A 22,767-nucleotide genomic window follows, 5' to 3' on the forward strand; every position below is an offset into this window, starting at 1 on the left:
AGACAGTCGGGAAAGCAACAGTGGCAGATGGCAGAGTGGGGGAAGAGGAAGAGTGGGAGATTTTCACCTCCCTTAAAGACTTAAAAAAACTCCCAGAAGTTCCTATGGTGTGATACCCAACCCAAAAAGAGGTGTTCAGCCATACCACTGAACTTCCTCTGGATCCATCCCTGAAAAGGTGTGGTTAGCCTTGCTGACTGCATCCTCACATTGGTGGCCCATGTTCATTTTAGAATCAGTAATGACTCCAAGCTCTCTTTCTGCCACTGTGCTTTTGAGAAGGGAGTTCCCCAGCCTATAGGTATGCTGCTGGTTCTTTCTGCCCAAGTGCAGTACTCTGCACTTGTCAGTATTGAATCCCATCCTATTCACATTTGCCCACCCCTGTAACCTGTCCAGGTCCAGTTGTATCCTGTCCCTCCCTTCTAGCATGCCCACCTCACCTTAAATCTTGGTGTCATCAGTGAATTTGAACAGGGTGCTTTTCACCCCCTCCTCCAAGTCACTGATAAAAAGATTGAACAGTACAGGCCAAAGGACTGAGCCTTGGGGGACTCCGCTGCCCACCTCCCTCCAGGTCAAATATGACCCATCCACTACCACTCTCTGGGTGTGGCCCTCTAGCCAATTTGCAACCCATCTGACTGTGTAGCCATCAATGCCTCAGTCACCCGGCAATGCCGGGCGGAACTTCTGCTTCAGGAATATCTCAGAGGTATGGGTGAGGCTATGGGGAAGGAGGAGGCCTCATTGGTCCTGGGCATGACTTAAAACTGCACACTGCTGGGGTAGGGAGCCCTGGTGTTCCTGCCTGTGGTGGGGAAGGGCCACTCAAATACCAAAACCGAGAACCTCCCTGGTGTAAGGTGCGTTGGGGCACCTAAACCCCTGCGCCCACCTTTTGGTGGGTTACTAGGTCCAGTGAGGGGCCAGGGGTGAAGTATGCCCATAGTTGAGTAATCGCTCAGTCGTGTTCGGGTGAGGGTCATGAGAGAGGCTCAAAAGACCACACCAGGGCTGACCAAGGGGTGAAGATAAAAGCCTGAGGATCTCCATGGAGTAAGGTGGAGTGAGTGTGGCCTGGACAGGCAGCATGCAAGCGACCAGGTGAGAGGCTGTGGAGCTCAAGAGGCTCCAGTGAGAGGGGTGGTGTGTGTGTGGCCTCAAAGTGGGCACTATGATAAAGGTACAACTGTGTGACCAGTTTGGCTTGGCCTTGAGCTGGAGTATCATGACACAGTGAGACATCAGTGAGCCATAGGACACGTATAGGGATGGTAGGTGCATGTACTGATTGCCCATGGTCAGCTGGGCCATGACGGGCAGCCTCCTGCCTATTTGAGATCATAACTATTTATCAACAAGGCGTGGCAGAAGAGCAAGGTGGACAATTTGCCCAGAGACGAGCGGGGCCATACTTATACCAGGCCTGGAAGGTGTCTTTTTCACAATCGCCTCTTACAATACTAAAATGAAACATTTTGATATTTTGGGTCAGATTCACAGGGAATATACAGAGAACAATTTCTGTTACTGCAGTGATAGAGCCATCAGTAACTTGCTTAACACCAATAGGTCAGTTCTGGAAGAATCTGCATCCTATTTCCTGAACTAGCATGTCCTCTATTTGGATGTTGGTCTTAATTGACACTGGAAACAAATACCTTATTTACTTAAATATAAGATGAGGTGTTTCCTCCCAATCAGCATAGGGAAAAAAGCCTCTTGTTTTACATTCGCATACAAAGGAAGCTCATTAAATACATTGTCTATGATTAAAGTGCTGCCGAAAGCAGCATGTGATCAGTAATAGAAACAAAATATAAAGTTGATTAAATACAGACACCACTGAGAATAATCATAAAACACATTGCCCATATGGGGCAAATATACTGAATCTACCACAAGGATAACTTAGTGTAGCCCACCTACATATAGCAGTGCCAATATATAGTAGTGCCAATTGAATGCAGTCCCTCTCAGTACTGACTCTTTTTCAAGTCATGGCAAGCCACTACATTGAATATATTTTGAGTTCTTTTTGAGGGAAATGTGGAGTACATACACACACAGTGAGCAGTGCTGAGTTGTGGGGTCATCCTAGCTTAAAATGCTATTGTCTCTGCTGGGGCACAGCCCAGTGAACTATATGGTAAATCATAAACCTTTTGGCTTTGGATTAATATCACGCATAGTTTGCACTTTCCCTAAGTAGGTCCCAAAGTGTTGCTTAGAAGTGTGTTTCATAAAGTGCCTGTGCTAAAACCTGCAGCAGTTTCAAAAGAGGTAAACTGCATCAATTCTGGATGAAGTTTATGGGTACCTGTCATTTTCCTATATATGGCATCCGATCATCAGAGGGTGATGGTGGATATCACACTCATTCTACTGGCTGGTTGGTGCATTCTCTCTTGTGGCTGTAAAGGCTGATGTTAGACTTCCAGGTCCTGCCACAGTGGTCACAGATGTATATGGCATTAGGGACTACTTTACTGACAGGCTGTTTCCTTTGGTTACATTTCTGTTGTAATTTGAGAGACCATTTTTCATTTGTGATGTTGGATTTCATGATAGAGAAGGGACTGCCACTTTGTCCTGTCTCCTGCTAAGTCTTCCCAAAGATTTGAGTCAATTCCAAAAGCCTTCATAATCTGCTTGCAGACATCTTTGAAGCACAGTTTCAGGTGCCCCACTCTTTTCTCCTCATCTGTTATTTTCTGATACAGTATTGTCCTTTGGGATGCCCCCATTTTCCATCCTGTGAAGATGGCCATGCCAGTGTAGGTGCCACTGTATGAGTAGTGTAGTGATGGCTGGCAGGTTGGCTTTGGTGATGACCTCTGCTGGTGATTCTGTCTTGCTACTTGATGTCAAGGATGCACCATAAACAGCGTAGCTGGAAGCTGTTCAGCTTCTTTTCTTTATATGCATATGTTGACCACGTCTCACTACTATACATAAGGATACTGGGGATGCAGGCTTTGTACACAAGAAGTTCAGTTTTGGTTGTCAGTTCTGTATTGTTCCAGACTCGTTTGGAGAGCTTACTGAAAGTGATAGTTCGTTTCCAATGTGCACATTTAGCTCTTCATCCAGTGATAGGTTGTCTCTAACTGTGGATCCAAGTTAGCAGAACTTGTTCACTGCCTTGACAGGTATATTGTCAAGGCTGATAGATGGTGAATGGTGAACACCCTGTCCTAGCACCACAGTCTTTATGATGCTGATGGTCAGGGAAAACATTTTACGTTCATGGGAGAGGCGATTCATGAGTATTTGTAGTTGGCCTTCTTTATGAGAGATGAGTGCAGCATTGTCAGCAAAAAGGAGCTCCCTAATAAATATGTGCCTCACTTTTGTCTTGAACTTTAGATGTGATACATTGTAGAGTTTGCCATCTAATCTTATGTGAAGGTATATGCTTTCCTCAAAGCCAACAAAAGTGTAGTGCAGCAGCATAGAAAAGAAGATCCCAAAGAGTGTGGGTGCCAGAACACAACCCTGCTTCACTCTACTTTTCATCTCAAACCTGTCAGAGGTTGATCCATCAAACTGAACTGTGGCCTGCATGTTTTTATGGAAGGAGTGTATCATGCTGAGTAATGTTTTGGGTGCATTCAATCTTTACCAGGGCCTTGAACAAACCTCTTCTGCTGACAGTGTTGAAGGCTTTCAGCAGGTTGACAAATGCTATGAACTGTGGCTTATTTTGTTCTCTGCGTTTTTCTTGCGGTTGGTGTAAGGAGAATATCATGTCCATTGTTCTCCCTGCTTTGAATCCACACTGTGATTTTGGGTAGACACGGTCAGCAAGTTGTTGCATGCATTTCATAATGACTCTGGCAAAAGCCTTGCCTGTGACACAGAGAAGTGAGATTCCCCTACAGTTGTTGCAGTCACCCTTAGCTCTCTTGTTCTTGTAGAGAGTAATGATGTTAGCATCACACATGTTCTGGGGTACTTGACCTTCCTTCCAGCAGCACACTAGGAGCTGCTGCAGATGTGGTGGGAGGCTAGCTTTCCTGCACTTGAAAACCTCAGCTGGGATGCCATCCTCCCCTGGTGCTTTCTGCTAGAGAGTCTATGGCCTTGCTAAGTTCTTTGGCTGCAAGTTCTTTGTCTAGTTATGCCAGTACACTTAAAGTTGGAAGCTGATCCAGTGCCTCTTCTGAAATGTATGTGTCATGGGAGTAAAGCTCTAAGTAAAGTTTGACCCAGTGTGTTATCTGTTTGTTATTATCACTGATTTTTACTTTGCCAGCTTGAGACATGAGGGGGGCAACTTTAGTGACAGTTGGGCTAAGAACTTTCTTCAGGCCATCATAAATAACTTGCAGGTTTCCTGTGTCTGAGGCAAATTGTATCTCTTGATACAGTTCAGTCCAGTAGTGATTTGCACAGCATCTGACTGTTTTCTGTACCATTGCTATGGCATGCTTCAGCACTGTCTTGGAACATCTGTTGGAGCCTGGTTTTATTTTAGGTAGGCTGTGTTCTTGGCTTCAACAAGTAGCATCTCTTCTGAGCGTACCTCAAACCAGTCTTTATTTGACAATTTCTTTTCCCCAAATACTTTTGTGGCTGTTTCCTGGATGATTGGTCTTAGTTCACTCCAAGTTCCTTCAGCATTTGCAGGTGTTGCTTTTGTAGAGTGAGCTCAAAGGTCCTTTGAAAGTTGAGGCACTTGCTTTGGACTTTTGTAATGTGTATGTTAATTCATGGCTGACTTATGCTTGGCTGTATGCAGCTTCCTTGGTATCACTTTCACTTTGTTGACAATAAGGTAGTGGTCTGTGTCACAATCTGCACTATGATAAGTGCGAGTGTGTAGTACACTAGGCAGGTCTTTCTTCCTGATGATCACAAGGTCTAGTATGTCCACTATTGATGCCAGTGGCCTGATGGTTGGTGTCTCCATGATATTTTTTGATGCTCTTTGCCTGCAAAGTAGGTGTTAGTGATACACAGAAGGCTTTGCAAAGCTCTCATCCATGATTTGATTCAGCGGAGATTTGGCCCGATTCAGTGGCCAAATCTGAATTGAATCAGAGGACCCTTTAATCTCTCCAAATCAGACAAATTCAGCCATTCAGACATAGAGACAGCTTTAAATGTTTTTTTCTACATACCTCTAGGTATCAGGGGCTCATGATCCCTGAGGTGCTGGGGCAGATGCAGCATCCCACAAAGCATGGGGGCTCCCCAGCGTGTTTGGCAGCAGACCTGGAAGTGGACCAGAAGCACTTCCAATCTACTTCCTGGTCCACCGGGGAGCATGCTGGGGGCCCCATTACCCCCTGGCTCAGTGAGTGGTGCCTCCTGGGTCTGAGGGGGACACTCAGTGTTCCCCTGCAGCCAATTGGTGGGCCAGGGAGTTGCAGGGGGGGCCCCCCATGCGCTCCCCGGCAGACCCAGAAGTGGACTGGAAGTACTTCCAAGTACTTCTCGTCCACTTCCAGGTTTGCTGCTGAGCACTCTGGAGAGTGCCCTGTGCTGTTGTGGGGTGCTGCATCTGCCCCATCACTACAATGATCATGAACCTCAAGGTATGTAGATAAACCTTTTAAAGCTGTGCCTGTGTCTGAATCGCTGATTCACCGAATCAGCATTGAATCATCAGATTCAGATTCAGCCAAATAGAATCAGGGACAGTGATCCAAATCAATGGATGATAGAGAAGGGACTCTAATCACTGTCCCTGATTCAGGCTGAATCTGAATTGAATATGCCCCATTTCGCACAGTCCTAAGACACAGGTAGTTTTAAGGGGCAGAGTTTGAAAAGGCATTGGCCATTTTCATTCATATTCCCCATGCCATGATGTCCCAGGCAGGTTGGCCAAGAGTTGTGATCTGTGCCTATTTGAGCATTAAATTCCCTTGGGGGAGCCTCTTGTTTAATAGGTGCTCAATGACTTGGTGCAGGGTATCATAGAAGTTATCTTTATCATCTGAACTTGCCAGTAAATTTGGTGCATGTGTACTAGTGATGTTAACCAAACCATCAGTTGACTATATTCAGAGTGAGATGATGCAATCTGATGTTCCAGTGGGGTCCTCAATGTTTTTGAGTAACCTGTTGTAAATTGCGGATCCGAACCCATGTTGGTGAGTATCTTCTTCACTTTTCCCTTCTCAGAAAAAGGTGTAGTTGGCCTCACAAATGGAACCTGAGTTGGACACTCTTGTTTCCTGCAAGGCTACAATGTCAATACTAAGTTTTTGCAGCTCTTGATCAATCAATGTGGACTTCTGGACATTGTTCATCATATGTAAGTTGTCACTTATGCCAGGGCACATGGTCCTAACATTCCAACTCCCCAGTTTGAAGGTTTTAAGATTTCTTTTCTTGTTGCCTGGTACTTGATTTGCCATTTGTTTTTCAACTTTTGGTCTAGTCCCACACACCAAATGAGGCAGGCGGATGATGGCAGGTCAGCACCTTACTGGCTGAGGGCTGCCCAGCTTAAGGCAGGTGGTAGCTGACCAGTGGAACACAATCGGTTCCTCCCACAATGAAGATGACTAATGGCACTCTACACCAACTGAGTTGAGCTTATAACCTGTGACTGTCCCCTTCTGTGTTGTTCCCATGTGAGTAGCAAAGAGGGAGTGTTCTCTCTATTAAGTTGTGGTTGCAATAGCCTGGGCAGTTGATATAGAGATGCTAGAGTTGTCCATATATCAAGGTCCCCCTCTTGGCCTAGCTGGTTGATCCCAAAGGAGAGGCAGATGCCAGTACATTTGGAGCCAGCTTGGCTGCAGGAGCTGCTGGTATGAAGATCGTCAATCTGTCTGCTCTTTGCAGCTCCACTCCTAGACCGGTTGCCAAACAAGGCTGAAGAGCCCAGTCCACCCTGCCATTGCATCCATCTTTCGGTGGCATTTCCTTCATCAGGGGAAAGGACTAGTACCCTCCTGTAGGTTGCTTCTCCACCCAAAGCTGTTGGCACCATAGAGGTTGCTAGGCTATTCCTGCCACCCAGCTCTCAGCATTGACAGCTGCAGGTATTGTCATACTGTCATAATGGTAGTAGACCTGGCCTGGTCTGACCTGACTTATAATTATACATACCTGGCTAAGTAGTCATGTAATTGTCCATACCTGATGAATAATTAGTAGCCTTTGTGAGATGTATGTTGCATACAATATCAAAACATGATGAAGGATGGTTTCTGACATTTATAATGAAGGAAAAATATATTACAAAAATTCTGAGTGCAAATTGTATGCACTCTGGCTTGTACTCCATATGATTATACAGGTAAATGTGTAATGCACCATTTCTTATTGCAAAATTCCAAGCACTCACTATATAAGAATTACTGATTATTAGCTAGTAAAATAACCAAAGATTTTTGTCTTCCATACTTGCATGCACTTCTTACCATAATAGAAGATACTCTAATTCTGCAAAATGGTTGATTTTCTGTCTTGTTGAGGCAAGAGAAAATAAAGTGTATTCAGTACTTCGCAAGCCAGGTGACTCAACAGCCCAACACTTTTAATTTGACTAATTACCAGGAGTAAACTCATTATGATTTAGTATGTGTGCACTCTTGGAAATTACTATTTTTCTTTTAATAGATAATGAATTAGCCAGAGTGTATCATGCACAAATCTGTGGGACTCTGGTAGGGATTCTGTGCATCAGCTGGTAAGTTCATAATGACAAGTTTCTTATGTTTCTAATTAGCTAGATTTCACTGTTTCATCTTGAACCAATATGATCTCAGATCTAAATAATAACTGTTTATATCACACCTGATGTACATTACACTTGATGTTATTTTCTTATATTCAAGTTATTACTCGTATGTTTATTTCAAGGTCTGTATTTTCAAAAGTGCCCCTCACTTCCATGTGCTCAGGAAAAGCAGGTTGTGAAAGTAAGAGGGGGAAGGGGCTGCAGGGGGAAGAAGCTGAGGGCAGCAGAGGTTAAGGGGGCTGTCTGACCCTCCCCAGTTTTATTTTCTCTGCTGTAGCAGTGGGAAGGGGACAAATTCAAAGCAAACCTCCAATAATTAAGCTTTGTACCTGGAAAATTATGGCTGGTTTATACATTTTCCATATATAAAATGTAATTATTAGGGCGGCTTTCTTATGTTCAGGGTTGTCTTATATTTGAGACAACTGTACTTAAATTTCTCTAGTCACACAGAGTTTATTGAAGTTACGCCTAACTAGTGTTAGGTCAATATAAATGCCTGTCTGAGGTACTTTACCTGAGAAGGTAAACTTAGATGGGGAACAGGTTACCATAATCTACCAAATGCCTGTACAAATTCAGAGCACAGCCCTGGGGTGGGGAAAGACCAGCTGCTCCATCCAGCCCCGGCCTGCGCTAACTAACTCCCCAACCCCCATCATGCTATTTTTAGCTCCCCAACCTCTCCAATTCCAGATGGACAACCCCACCTTCTGGTTTTGCTAACCCTGCCTGCCTCCCCAACCCCTCCACGGATCTGGTATCTCCTCCCAATCCTGCCTGCCTCACCCACCACCTGAAATTACTTACTCTCATCTCCCTTTTAGGACCAACAAATAGTACACATGCTGCTCCCTGTCTTCATTCACATAGCTTAAATTAAAACACATAAACATAAAGCAGGTGCTGTGAATGGCTGTATGCACCCTCTGCACCAGGAATAGCATATTAAGGCATAGGACAATGGGAAAACAAGGCTGGAAAGGACCTTACAAAATCCTCTAGTCTAGCCTTTTGCATTGTTAAAGCCTTCCATGCAGTCGATTAGACCTTGGCTACTTGGAACAGCACAGAGGAATGATTAACATGAAGAAATATAAAGATATATGCTAGATTGTATGGTAATTTTGTGATATAGAAAATATCACAAGCAAGAGGGATGGAATTACAAAACTCCTTCCATTATAAGGAAGCCTTTTAATCCTTGATTGCCTGATGGTGAAAAACTGAGGCATTGATTTATCTATGCAAGAACTGGCAGCTGTGTAGTTACAATGGAGTTAACATCATGGAGGAGAATTAGGCCCTGCTTTTGATAGAGTAAGTGTTACCAACTGTAAAAAAAAGAGACTACTAAAGTTTATCCAGTGTACTATCTAGCCCTTACAAGAACTAATGTCATTTTTAAAAAAAATTGAGAATACAACTGTACCAAGTGGAATGAGGTAAAGCTAAAATAATAGCAGTGAAAATGCTGTTCTTTTCATTAGGTGTGCTAATTTGCATTTATCAAAGTTTTTGTTTATCCTGAGTGAATGGGAGCTAAGCATTTAGTGTGTCCAATTTGGTGATTAAATATTTTTTGATATGCAAATGTCCTTGTTTGGTACAGAATCTTAGGAGCTAGATCTGTGCTATGTTATGATTTTGTATATATATTATTTTTGTACAATTAAGTCTGTAGCTCAAGAAATGGAAAAGTGAATGTCTCCCTTCATGAATTTTCAAATATCACATTAATTAAAAGAAACTAATTACTTTTTTCAACTACAAAAAGAATAATATTCTTCTTGAATTAAAGGGCATTGCATCTAACACAATAATAATTATGCGAATCAAGGCCAGAGAGGTTAAAGATTAGCTTCAGATGATTACTATGGCTTCTATTTCAGTTTGAATTTCTATTGAATGCTTTTTCATTTTTAGAGGGATGGAGATTAGTAATACCCTGTAAATTTATTTAGCACTATTAGTAATCTCAGAAGGTGGCAAGTTGAGGGTTTTTCAGTTGTTTTTCCTCGAAAGTCTGCAGTAGATAGGTAATTGCTAATAAGACCTGGGCCATGCACAGGCATTCCATTTCTGCTGGAAGAATTGGTGCTCTCTCAGGAGAAACTAGGAGTGTACAGATGTCCCATTTTTTTGCCCTGAAGCAAAAATGATAGTTCCAGAAGAAAAGTAATCCAACTCCAACCAGTTAAAAATCTCTCTGAGGAGTATGAAAATTTGTACACTTTCCCATGACAACTCCTCCCAGGAAGATGTGAAGCCATGGGGGAAAGGCTCCTGTGCTTTCCAGGGACTGGGATCACTCTAGTATAGAGAAGGAATGGGTGAGGCAGCTGCTCCTGCCTCTCCCATAGACTAGGAGAGGAAGGGAGGAGCATTCACCAGCTGCTCCCTATCAGCTCCTCAGACACCAGAATCCTTGGTATGAGAAGTGCATAGGAGACTTTTCCCCACTGCTCCTTCCACCTTTGTCCCTGTACCTTGACAGCTGAATCTCAGGCCACCTGTACACTTCTTGCTTTAGAGTCCTCAGAGTGAGAAGCAGGCAGGGGGCTTTACCCCACTTCTCAGTTCACTTACCTCACAGGCACCAGGAGCCAAGTGGAGGGAGCAATGCCAAGAGACCCCTGCCTGCTTCACACTTGGGAGTCCCTCATGTGAGAAGCAGGCATAGCTTTGCTTTGCTGCTCCACTTCCCCCGGGGCAGCCCATGCTCTTCCAAGACCAGAATCACCCTGGTCTTGAAAAGGCATAAGGAACAGGGGAGAGGGGGATGGTTTTAGGCTGGGTGCCTGTACTGTTTCCTCTCCCAGAATCACTTCTAGCAGTGGAAATTTCCTATGGAGGAGACTACAAACATATGGAATAGACATTTGTTTGTTGATGGACACTTGAAACAGGCAATTTTATTCAAACCCTGAGCATGAGATAAAACATTCCATCTTTTAGCAGTATTAGAACATTGTTGTAGCCTTGATGGTCCAGGAAATATACTGGTGTTGGATGTGTGTGTGGGGGGGGGGGGGGGGGGTCGAGGTTGTTTGTTTTTTTTGGATATCTTCTATTGGGAGAAAAGTTAGACAGGCTTTCGGGTACAAACTGCCCTTTCTCAGGTCTTGCGAAGAAGTAAATGCAGCTTGAGCTAATAGCATATTAGCAATCAACTGTTCTTATTTGAATGCCTCAGAGCACCTTTTTCCTCTCCAAGCCTGTCCCAGTTGAAATTCATCTTTCTTGACCTCAAGCCATCATAATTCTATGTAATATTATAGGTGTAATGTTCACTTGCCTCACCTGGAATACATCACATGATGCATCCAAGGATTAGGTTTGTCTTTTTCACAGCTGCTTTTTACATGAGTAGTTTATTGTGCTTGAGACCTATCAATTGGTCATGTTTAGATTCTTTTAAGGTGACATTTGTAGTGTTCTTAGAAACATGCACATCTGTTATATTAGCTCTATTAGCTTTCTCAACCAATTTATAATCTCGTTTAAAAAAAAAAACAAATCAGTTTGACAACATCTCTTTGTCATAAGCCCAGGTTGATTTGAATATTTTAACTCTTTTCAATCAAGTTTCAGAACGGCCATTCTATTATTTAGCCTGGGGTTGGTGTGAGGCTGGAAGACATATAATTGCTTTTGTTTTCCCTTGTACCCTTTATATATATTAGTGCAATATAAGCTTTATTCTAATCCTCTGGAACTTTTCCAGTGCTCTAAGAACATGTAAAATTAGCACCCAGGCCACAGAGCATCTTTTAAAGATCTTGGATGCAAATTATCCAAAACTTGTTTACTAAAATATATTACTGTATTAGCTTGTCTGTAGCACTCTCCTTATTTGCTGTTGCAATGGAAAACATTCCATCATTATCATATGATACATGTCATCTTGCTTCCCCCAACGTAAAAAAGAAATATTTATTGAATGATTCTACCTTTATGCCTTACCAGTTCCACCATTTTAATCTAACAATGGATAGATAAATTGGAGAGGATCCCTTTTCTTCCTAATATGCCTAAACAACCTGTTGTCCTCAACTCTGCTGGCCATAGAGTTTTCCATGTGTTTTTTTTTGTTTTCCCTATCAATTTACTGCAGTTTTTAGGTTGGAATATATATTCAGTGCTTTTGGCTTACTTTCTTTTTTCCCATATGTTATGTTTGTTTATTTATTTATTTAAAATATAACTTTTCTTCTTAGTCAGTTTGGTATTTTAACCAGTGTGGCCTTCTTTCTTGATAGTGGCTGATCAGGCATCTAACTAAAATATTTTTTTAACATTGCAAGCCTGTTGTTTTTATCCTGTTAAAATACGTTTCCCCCAGCTGATTTGGCTCATAATTGTTTTCAGCTCTGTGAAATTAATTAAGTCATAATTATTTTCAGAATTATTTGCTGCTACTGAATTTTTAGTTCTCAGATCTGTTCCTCTTTATTTGTCAATATTGAATCAATTTTCAAATTCTCTGTTGGATACAATAGTTTTAGAGTTAAGAAACTGATGTCTATAATTTGTAGAAATGTCAAGGATATTTTAGTTCCAGCAACAAGAGACCTACTGAATGCATCATGCAAACGGAAATCCTGCTGGATTATCCTTTTTCATTCATTCATTCATTCATTCATTTTCTGCTACATATCTATAGAGTGAGGCTTCCAGAACAATTCATCTTAGTCTTTGGTGTGATTGGATGGTCTGTAACATGCATCACCTACTTTCATGTCCTGGACATTATCTGTTAGAACATTTATCTGGAAGCAGTAAAGATCATTTGCTTTTGGATTGTCAGTGACCTAGAAATAAGTGATACCATTTTTGAAAGGGTTCTATTCCCCATTCTTTTGTCTCTGCTTGAGCTTTGCTAAATGGTTTATATGAGATTTTAATGTTCCCAGTACACACATTCTCTCATCAAGTTTCAGTAATATTAAGCCACACTTATGCTTATAAATGAGCAATTCTATTTCCTCTTGTTTATTATCCAGCCTCCTAGCACTGATTTATGGGCAATTAAGAATTTCCTCTCTTTGCATCCCTTAATGCCTTGATTATTTTTGTTCTCTACATCGTGATATTTTATTAAGTGAAAGCTCTTCTGTTCCCCCTTTTTTACGTTCTCCTTTGTTTTTAGTTTAACACCCCCCCAACAAAAGCTGATTGAAAACTTGACAGAATAGTTTTCTTCATGAAATACTTTTCATCAAAGTCACAATGTTTTAAGAGAACTTGTCAATTACAGTGAAAATTTCTGCAGAGAAACTTAAAAATATTTCTGAATCAGAATGGATATTTCAGCTCATTTTGTTTCTGCTTATTTTTACAGGTTAACTGCAATGTTATCTATAATTTATATTTATAAATATTCTCATTTACAAATATTTAGATTAGATCCAAGTAAAATGTTTTGACAAGACAATTTCAATATTCCCCAAAAGATATACATTTGACTTTGTTTAAAATGTTTCAGGATTTTGACTTTTCTTATTAATCAACTCTAATCTTGACTAGATTAGCCAGCCTAATCCCCCATATACTTGCTTCCCCTTCTTATTGATGTGGAGGCCATCCAAACTGTACAATATACTCATCCCTTACAAAATAGACAATGTTCAACAACAACAACAAATCTCTCATAGAATCTTAGAAACAGAACTGGAAGGGACCTGTAAGATCATCAAGTCTGGTCTCCTGACATGTGCAGGATGTTATTGGGGTCAGATGAGCTCAACAAGGTGCCTGCCCAGTCTCACCTTGAACACCTCTAAGGAGGTGGACTGCTGGGAGTGTGTTCCAGATTCTGGTGACCCTTACAGTGTTACCAGATTTGCCTGTCCCTACTCGATGGGCACCACGTTGGCCCTCTTTCAGTCATCCGGGACCACTCCTGAGTTCCACAACTCTTCAAACAGAATGTGGTGCTGCTATAAGTTCGGCCAATTGTTTCAGGACTCTCAGGTGCAGGTCATCTGGCCCACCAGACTTGAAAACATCCAAGTGTTGTAGAAGAGCCCTCATCTGTTCTGGGCTGATTTCATGTAGACTGTTGCCTTCCTCAAGTTCCCTGGGCCTCTGGTCAGGTGAGCAGTCACCATTGGATTTCTAGAATACTAAGACAAAGTATATATTTAAGAGTTCTGCCTTTTCACAGGCATTGACTGTGGACTGCCCCTGGGTATTCAGTAGGGGTCCTGTTAACCCCAGCTGCAGTACCCCGGATGGAGTAGAGTGATCTTTTGAACATATGGATCCATTGACCTACATAGGATTGACAAGCATGCACAGTCAGCCTGTATTATATAAGTTGAATTTGGAGGGAAGGTGTTTCCAATATAAAGTGTGGCATGAAATACTTACCTGAGATAACAACCCTCCAGATTGGTCAGTAATGTGATGGACAGATGAATGATAGAAGAGTCTGACTGATGACTGGTTCTGGTATATGATTGACAGGTGGTGTGAGGTAGACACTATAAAACCTGCCAGGACTGTCACTTGGAGAGCTTCTGAGGAAGTGATTGAGTCTTTGTGCATTATGAGCCTGTGTGGTGACTGGGTGCTCACCTGGGAGAGTGACTAAGTTGGTGTAAGTGTGCGTTGTGTCCAATTGGGACTGAAAGCTTGTGAGAAACTGAGTCACTTGATGAGCGTGTGGTGTAAAACCTGCTCATATATGTGAATAGTACGAGAGTTGCTTGAATGGAGTGTGTAACTGAACTCCTTCCTTTCGCAGAGGTATACATTCATAGACAAAGCTATCTTCTACTCACCTATACTCACCTGCATACCTTTGGATGATAAAGTATCACCCATCCTTTTGGAGGTACTGCATACTAACTGAGAGTGAGGAAAAGATAGAAATCCTCTAGGGAAAAGGCCCTCTGTGACTGAAGCTGACAGGCAAGATGGCCTGTTAGCCTGAGTGATCTTCCTTGCCACCTATGGTGACAGGCCTGAATTGATTCTTTCTTGTATCTATCATTGTATATAGTGTTCTCTTCACTCTCTGTTGACTGGTTCTTTGTTGTACTGTGGAGTTATTATTGTTGTATTTTTCTATGCTTACTGTAACAGGGTGGCCTCCTCATCAGGTCTTTGCCGGCTGCCCTGCTCCTGGGGTAACCGCCTGCTTCGCTCTCCTGCCATGCCTTGATGGAAACATACGAGAGTTGTTACTAAAGCAGGAAGTGGCCCATTACTCACCCTGCTGACAAGGGCCTAATACCCACTCTGACCTCCTCTCCATGGGTCCCATGCCTTGCAGATCTTACTGTGATGTTACTTCTCTTGCCTATGACCGGAGCAATTTGGGCAAACAGTTGTAGCTCTTTTCCACAGCCCCAGAGGGCTACTCACATACCACCCCTCTCTCACTGTGGTCCCACTCACTGCTCTGGCTCTCACCCAACCTCTTTCATACTGCCCTCTCTCTCAGGGCCACACTCATCCCACCTGGCTTCACCTGGCTCCGGGCTCAGCTCTCACCTTGATCAACCCCTGCGCAGTCTGTTGGGTGTCTCCTGCCACCTTCACCTTAGTGTTTGCTGAGCAATTGTACAACTGTAGGCCTATTTCACTCCTAGCGCCTTGTTGGGACACTGTGCCCCCCACTGGGCCTCCTCACTCACCTACACTCATAGGGTCTCTCTATTCATCATGCCTCTCACACAGGGTCTGACTTGCACCCCCAGGCTTAACCCTATCACCTGGGCATGGCCCCAGGTCTCTTCTCTGGCATGAGCTTTGCCTCAGGGCACCTTAACAAGCCCTGGGCTCCCCTGCTCATTAAAACACCACTAGGGATGTGTGGCTAGGTGCCCCAACCTGCCTTTCACCAGGGAGATAACTGGCCTGGCATTTCCTAGGGGCTTCCATGCCACTAGGAGCCCCATCAGACCACCCTTCCCCAGCAGGGCGCAGTTTTACATCTTACAAGGACAAGGGGTCACCTCCTCCCCACAGCCCCTGCCCTTACCTTCTGACGCTGGCCAGAGCAGCCTCTCAGCCTGATGTTTCCTCCTTCCTTCTGTTTCCCTGTGGGGTCAGGCCAACTCTCAGGATCTCAACGTTGCACTGTTAGACAGGAGGGTGTGACACAATTGCACATATATAAACACACAAATCAATTAGATGCATGCGCGCGCGCACACACACACACACACACACACACACACACTACCAACTCAGGCACATGCATACCTATCAGCAATTCAAACACATACACACTGCACACCAAAAATTAGACAACAATCAGTTGTCAATACCCACACACTCCATACACATACAGGGATCACTAATTCATATATCACGCACATGATGACATTTGTGTGTGTGTGTGTGTGTGTGTGTGTGTATATATTCACCAGTTCACACACATACCACCCACCTACACATACACACAGGTGAGTTCATAACTTGGATGGTACGGTATGTATGTGTGTGTTTGGGGTACTTGGTGATACCTGAGGGAAGATTAAGGTGAGAGAGAAAGTGTAAGGAGTGAAAGTTGCTGAAACCAGGATTAGAACAGGTAGACTAGAGAGAAGCTGGGCTGAGGAACTGAGGCTTGGGGTTACTTAAGGTCAAGTGGCCCCAGGGTTAACTGAAGTCACTGGTGCAAGAGAAAAAAGCCCAGTGGCAAGGAGGACACAGCCAGGAAAGAAACTGAGGAAGAAACCTGGGAACTTGGGGATGGAGACTGAGGCAGACAGCTGGGAGTTTGGGGGGCAGATAAGTGGTGGCAAGGAGGAAACAGTCAGAAAACAGACAAAAACCCAACCCAGGATTTCAAAATAACAGGTTTATTAAACAGGCAACACACTACACAGCCCCATGATGTTATTAGTTCCCACACACACACACACTCACAATGGCAGCAGTAGAAAGAGACTCAGTGGAAGGGTTGGAGTCCAGGTAGGGAGGAGAAACAGAGTCCATGTCCTTGGTTGAAGAGAGGGTGGAAGTGATAGCTACCTATCCAGGTTGGAAAGGGGTCTTTGTCCAGCAGGTGTTGTCCAGAGTGGGGGCGCCAGTAGGGCCTCTGGGTGGATAGGTGGTGTGGCATGCTGCTGGTCCAGATGGAGAGGGCATCTCAAGGAGTCAGTCTTCATTACCCCTTTTATGGGGCAGACTACCTCTGATCTCCTATGGGAAGGGCAAGTCCAGGCAATGTCAGGCCTGTTCCAGAGGGTTCCAGGTGTTCTTACTGATCACGTGCAGCCTTGGCACAATGGTGGGTTGCCTCATCTTTTGTTTCTTGAATGCTGAGGGTGGTTCCAATGGCTGGGTCTTTGGTCCAGGTATTAGTTTTTATTGTTTGGTCATTCAAAGGGAGCTATTTTTAGATCTACTGCCATTGTCTCTCAAGCACCCTCATTTATCCCCATTCATTCAGGAACCAAGTTACATAGAAGGGGTAGGTATGAGTCATAGGTTACACAACAGGGCATGGGGACAAGATGGAGACTTGATGAACGAAATGGAAACTTGACATGACTTATGCTAACTTACATATGTAGGCCTTTATAGGAAGGATTGGATTGGGAAGAAAGGAGGAGGTGTGGCCCTCTATGTGAAAGCAGTACCCCTCCCTGCAGGTCACATTTTACAGCAGAGAAGGATCCCTCGAGACACTCTGGGTCAGGCTACAAGCGGGACAAGGAGGAGTTTAGTCTTCAGTCCCACAGTGGAGCCTGTGAAAAGACCATGAGTACTTACCAGGAACAAACCCCTAGCCAGGGGAATTCACCCAGTCATGGCAGCATAGCCACGCTGCAACAGGATCTCCCGATCCTCCCCGGTGCCACTTTATCATCTCTCTGGATGAGGTGGATTGGCCTAATTAAGCAGCCGAGGGCTATTTCTGGGCCTGGGAGATGGACTGGCAGAGAGAGAGTAGAAGAAGACAGGGCAGGAAGATAGGGTGAATACTGCAGGGTCTTTAGAGCTCAGAGGAGCTCATACCTACAAAAAAAAAAAAAAAAGAAAAAGGAGATGTTTCTGCATTAATTGGCCACTGCAGGTGGTCAATTAAGCTGGTGTAGCGTCAATTACTGAAAGAGAAAGAGAAAAATAAAAATCCGCTGGCTCGTAGCTCTGGTGATCAAGCCCTTGTCAACTGAGAGAGGTTGCATCTGAGTTCCCTGCAGCAGGGGAAGAAACACTAGACAGACAGCAAGTTTTTTTTCTTTAATTTTATTTTCCTTTGCAAAGAAGTTTTTTTTGTTGTGCGTACCTGATCTGGCACTGGGGCAAGTGTCAGTCAATGCTGGGCGAGAGAGTCCTTCCCCATCCCCCCCATTAATTAAGTCATCAAAGTTGTGGCAGGTGAGATAACAGTGAGGAAGACCAACCTAATTGTGTTGACTGGCACCAGCCTTGGGGACAAAGAAGGCCTGTGAATGTCAATGGGATGCAAAGGCCCATGTCTGTATCCGGTGATATCCTGACAGAGCCCTGTTTTTTTCTTGCTCCCTATGTATCTGTAGAAGGAGTTTTTGTTGTCTTTTATACTGGTTGCCAGTTTGATCTCCATGCCTGCCTTAGCTTTCCATGCCTCGTATCTGCAAGCCCTGGAGATACAGGTGCATTCCTCCCTGGTTGCTGACCCATTCCTTCATTGTATATATACTTCTTGTTTCTTTTTCAATAGCTCACTAATACCCCTGGTAAGCCAAGTGGGTCTCCTGGCTCCTTTCCAGCTTTTTGCCCACATGGGGATGGCCTGTTCTTGAGCCGTGAGAATTGCCTCCTTAAGGAAGCACCATCATTCCCGCACTCCCAAATGATCCAGTTGTTGACTGCAGAGGGCCTCTCTAACAAGCCACTTGAGTTTGCCAAAATCTGCCTTCTTGAATTTAGGACTTCTGTTCTGGTGACTAACTTCCCAGTCTTACAGTGGATGGTAAACCTTATCAGGTCGTGGTCACTGTTGCCCAGAGTACCACCAGTCCTCAGGTCATGATGTCCTCCCCTTTGGTCAGCACTAAATCCAGAGTGGCCTTGTACCTTGTAGGCCCTCCCACAACCTGTGTCAGAAAAAGATCGTCTCTTGTTGCCAGGAAGTTGGCTGACCTGCTGGAGGCAGATGAATGGTCTTCCCAACAGATGTCAGGGTAGTCCTCTATGATAATCATGCCTTTAGTGCTAGCTGCCTCTGTCAGTTTTCCTGAGAATGCCTGATCACTCTCCTCCTTTTTAAAGGGAGGACTGTAGTAGCTTCCCACCCTCAGGTCACCCTCTCCTGGTCCCCCTTGTAGCCTGACCCAGAGGGTCTCGATGGACCCTTCCCTGCTGTAAAATGTGACCTGCAGGGAGGGGTACTGCTCTTTCATATAGAGGGCCACACCTTCTCCTTTCTTCCGAATCCAATCCTTCCTATAAAGCCTGTAGCCCTCATGTGTCTCCATCAACCCAATGAAATCAAATTCTTCATCTGCCAGATGAAGTGTCAATTCCTCTTATTTCCCTTGCTTCTGGCATTCCCATAAAGACACATGAGAGATCCCCTAGCCACCTCAGGTTTTCTGTCATGTTGCCTGTGTCTCAAGATGTCAGTTCCTATCCAAGCATCCATTGTTTGAACACCCTCCCATGTGTCATTGTGACTAATGGATATGACTTCATCAACGGAACCTTCTCCCTGGCCCCCAGACATCCCTAGGTTAAAGCCCTCCTCAACAAGTTGGCGACTCTCATAGCAAAGAGCTTCTCTCTGCTTGTGAGATGAATACCATCCCTTTCATGCAGGCTGCTGTAATTAAATTGTGTACCAAGGCTGAGGTATCCAAAGCCCACGCGGTGACACCATCTCTTAAGCCTTTGGTTGACCTCCTCAATATGCTTCTCCCTCTGGCCATGGCCCCTGACCTCATCCTAATGCCAAAAATCTAGCCAGAGTCCAAAAATCTTTCCTGGTTTTTTGGCCCACAAGGCAGTAAGATATACAGGGTTACCGGGGTGTTCTTCAGAATCCTTCCAAATCCACATGAGCACTATGATGACTCATGTGAGTAAATAATGCTTAATGTGAACAATGACAACAACATTTGGTGCTGTGGTAGTTGGATTTTGCAATGTCGAGCAAGCCACTGACAACTACATAAAGCTGCCATGGGGCCACAGCAGAGAAGTCTGTACCTCCGAGGTGTCCTGGAAAAGGTCCTCTCATCAACCCCATGCAGAACACTATAAAGAGGTAGACTCAGTGAGAGGAGAAGCTGCATAATTACATTTATGCTAATATAGTGGCCTCAGTATATCTTACAACCTGTTTGGAGAGTCCATGGCTACTATTTAAGCTGTATGCTATAAAGTACTAGCTTAGAAGCTTCTTAAATTCTAGCCCTAACATGGGGGTAGATTTCATATTGCCAACCACTCCTGACTATACCAATATGAAAATTAAATTGTCAAGCTTGAGGTAGGTAAATGATCTTTCCCTTTGAGTACAGGAGATTAAAACCATAAAAAAATTGGAGAATAGCTATGAATTTGAATCACAGCTATTCTCTTAGAGAAAGGAAGCAAAAAGTTCTGTAAGTAAACTGTGAATAGACTGCTAAAATTCTGAAACAGGACAGGAGATTTGTAACACTATAATGGGCTGAACATCTGTTCCTCTCCATCAGGGAGGTAGGAGTGACAGCAACCTGTATGCCTCTTACTTCATAGCAGTGGAGAGATGCCATAAGCAAGAGGACTGCCTACTAACCTCCTTCAAGCCAGACTGAACTGTCTGACTCCATCTCCACACCCAGGTATATCTGAGAAGAGAGGAATGGTTCCTTTGAAGATTTCATATCAAGGTTTTGTCTATTTGAGAGGTTTCATTGCAAGTCTAGGCACAGCTGGATGGTGGTAAGTTAAAGGAAGGACCAGGTGGAAGAAGTGGCTCAGTCTTACAGCCTGCTACAATAAACAAGATAAAAACCTACAAAAAGTATAAACCCACAAAGTGAGAGCTTTTGCCTTGATGTTTTACAACACATTAGACCTTGGAAATTGGGCAAAAAGAAAAAGACAAATGTAACAATTATGCGGTCACAGCCTCACAGTACTACAGGGCACTTTGGGATCAACTAGATATTAGACATGCCAGTTTCAAAAACATTTGGCTTTTGAGCTATTTTTCAGCTAGAAGAGGCTGATATTATTATATTTAATGCATTGAAAAGCACCATCATGTATGGTACAGAGCCCCATACTGTGCTCGATTCTGTCTCCTATTCTTCCTTGAACATTTGCAATAAAATAGTGGTTGTTTTTAATTAACATTAAACCTTTTACTTAACTTCTAACTTAATCCATGTTCATGCATACATTCATAAATTCATGGAATGGTTACCCGTTCCTGCAAAGCTTCTTACTTCAAGTCTCTGTTTTACTATACTGCGCTGTTTCTCAAACTGGTGTGTGGGAAAACTTCTGTGGGGGTGGTAGCACATGGGTATCATGGTGACAATCTATGGTACCACTCTCATGCACTTGACAGCTGCTGCTGTTGATTTCCCTCACTGGCCATTAGCACCAATTTCCTTCAGGTAATCAGGAATAGCAGAAGTTTGGGAGTATGAGAGAATCAGCAGTGAAAGAAGCAGCAGTTGGGGGGGAGGGGGGGTGGTGGCAACTGAAGTATAGGTGATTCCTGTGGTAGGGTTTAAAGCCACAAGGTTAGGGAAATGTTGCTTTACTGGTTTGTTTGTTTGTTTGTTTGCTTTTTCCTGCCTAACCCTCCCTCTGCCTTTGGAATATAGTTTGGTAACTTTTTTTTGTTTTGCACTTTAAGGTTTCTTTAATTCATCGAGAATTGTCTTATGGAAGTAAAGTTAAAGTGTTAATGAAAAGTCAGTGTGTGGATACTGAACCACTTTTGCAAAGCACAGATAAATTTAGTGAGGGGTTATGTAAGTACTTCTGCTGGTGTTGTTGAGCATTAGTCAGCTACAGGGGACAGTGGAATGGATATACATTTATCAGTACAGCAGTGTTTATGCTTTTTTTCATGCTGAGTTCAGAATATTTGGAGAGAGATGAGCCCTGTCCACTCACTGCAGCTCTGTATTTGCCCAAGACCAGCAACTAGGCAACATCCTAAGTGCAAGGCCCAGAACCACTCTCAGTGTTTGTCACTGGGGGCTTGTTTCTAGTGGAAGTCCTGGTCTCTTCAGGGAAGCACTAGAGACCATGTTATAAATGACACAGGGCACATCTACACAAGATGTGTATTGCAGTTGCCTAATTAGCTCTGCAGTAAATGTCTCACCCCCATCTACATGTGTGGCCCCAGTAGGCCACAGGAAACTAGTAAACTCTGAAGCAGGATAGTACAATACTTGTAAATACAAGTACTATACTGCTGCAGAGATTTTCATTTGCAGCAGCTCATTTATGGATGCTGACCTGGCTGGCTGGGGCACGAGGATGCTTCAGTGTAGGGACTGCCTTCCAGCTAGCCCTTGCTCTAAAGCACCCTTGTGCCCCACCCAGCCCCTCTGCAGCATGTTCAGCTGGGTTAGAGGGGCTGGTAGGCTGTCCCCTGGGGTCCGTTCCAGCTGGGGCTGCTTCATCCTGGCTGAATGTACTGCTGTCCTGGGTGCATATGTAAATGTGGTGCTTGGGAGCAATAAACTCTGATGCGATATGTGCAGGAGTTTATTGCTGCACATTAATATACATGTGTAGATGCACACAACATAACATGATGTGTCTGCAAGCAAGAAACTAGCATTCCTAGAATTTCTTATCCCACTGATCTGTGGTGAATGTCCAGGACCTGATTCAAAACCTGCTGGATCTAGATTTTAATTGCCCTATGTCTTTATCCCGTTTATAAAACCAGGCTAATCAAGTTTTCCTACATCACAGGGGCTGTTGTGAATACACTCGAGTCTCTCTTTATGCAAATTCATTTTATGTGAATTTACTTATATGCGACGACCTTATTTTTACCAGAAATTTGCTGTGCACAAGAAAAAATTTGATCTTATGCGAAGAATGCAACTATGCATGTAATAATGGATTCGCTTTATGTGAGGTTTTTT

This window comes from Alligator sinensis, unplaced genomic scaffold (assembly GCF_000455745.1).
Source record: "Alligator sinensis unplaced genomic scaffold, ASM45574v1 scaffold652_1, whole genome shotgun sequence".
Classification (NCBI taxonomy): domain Eukaryota; kingdom Metazoa; phylum Chordata; order Crocodylia; family Alligatoridae; genus Alligator; species Alligator sinensis.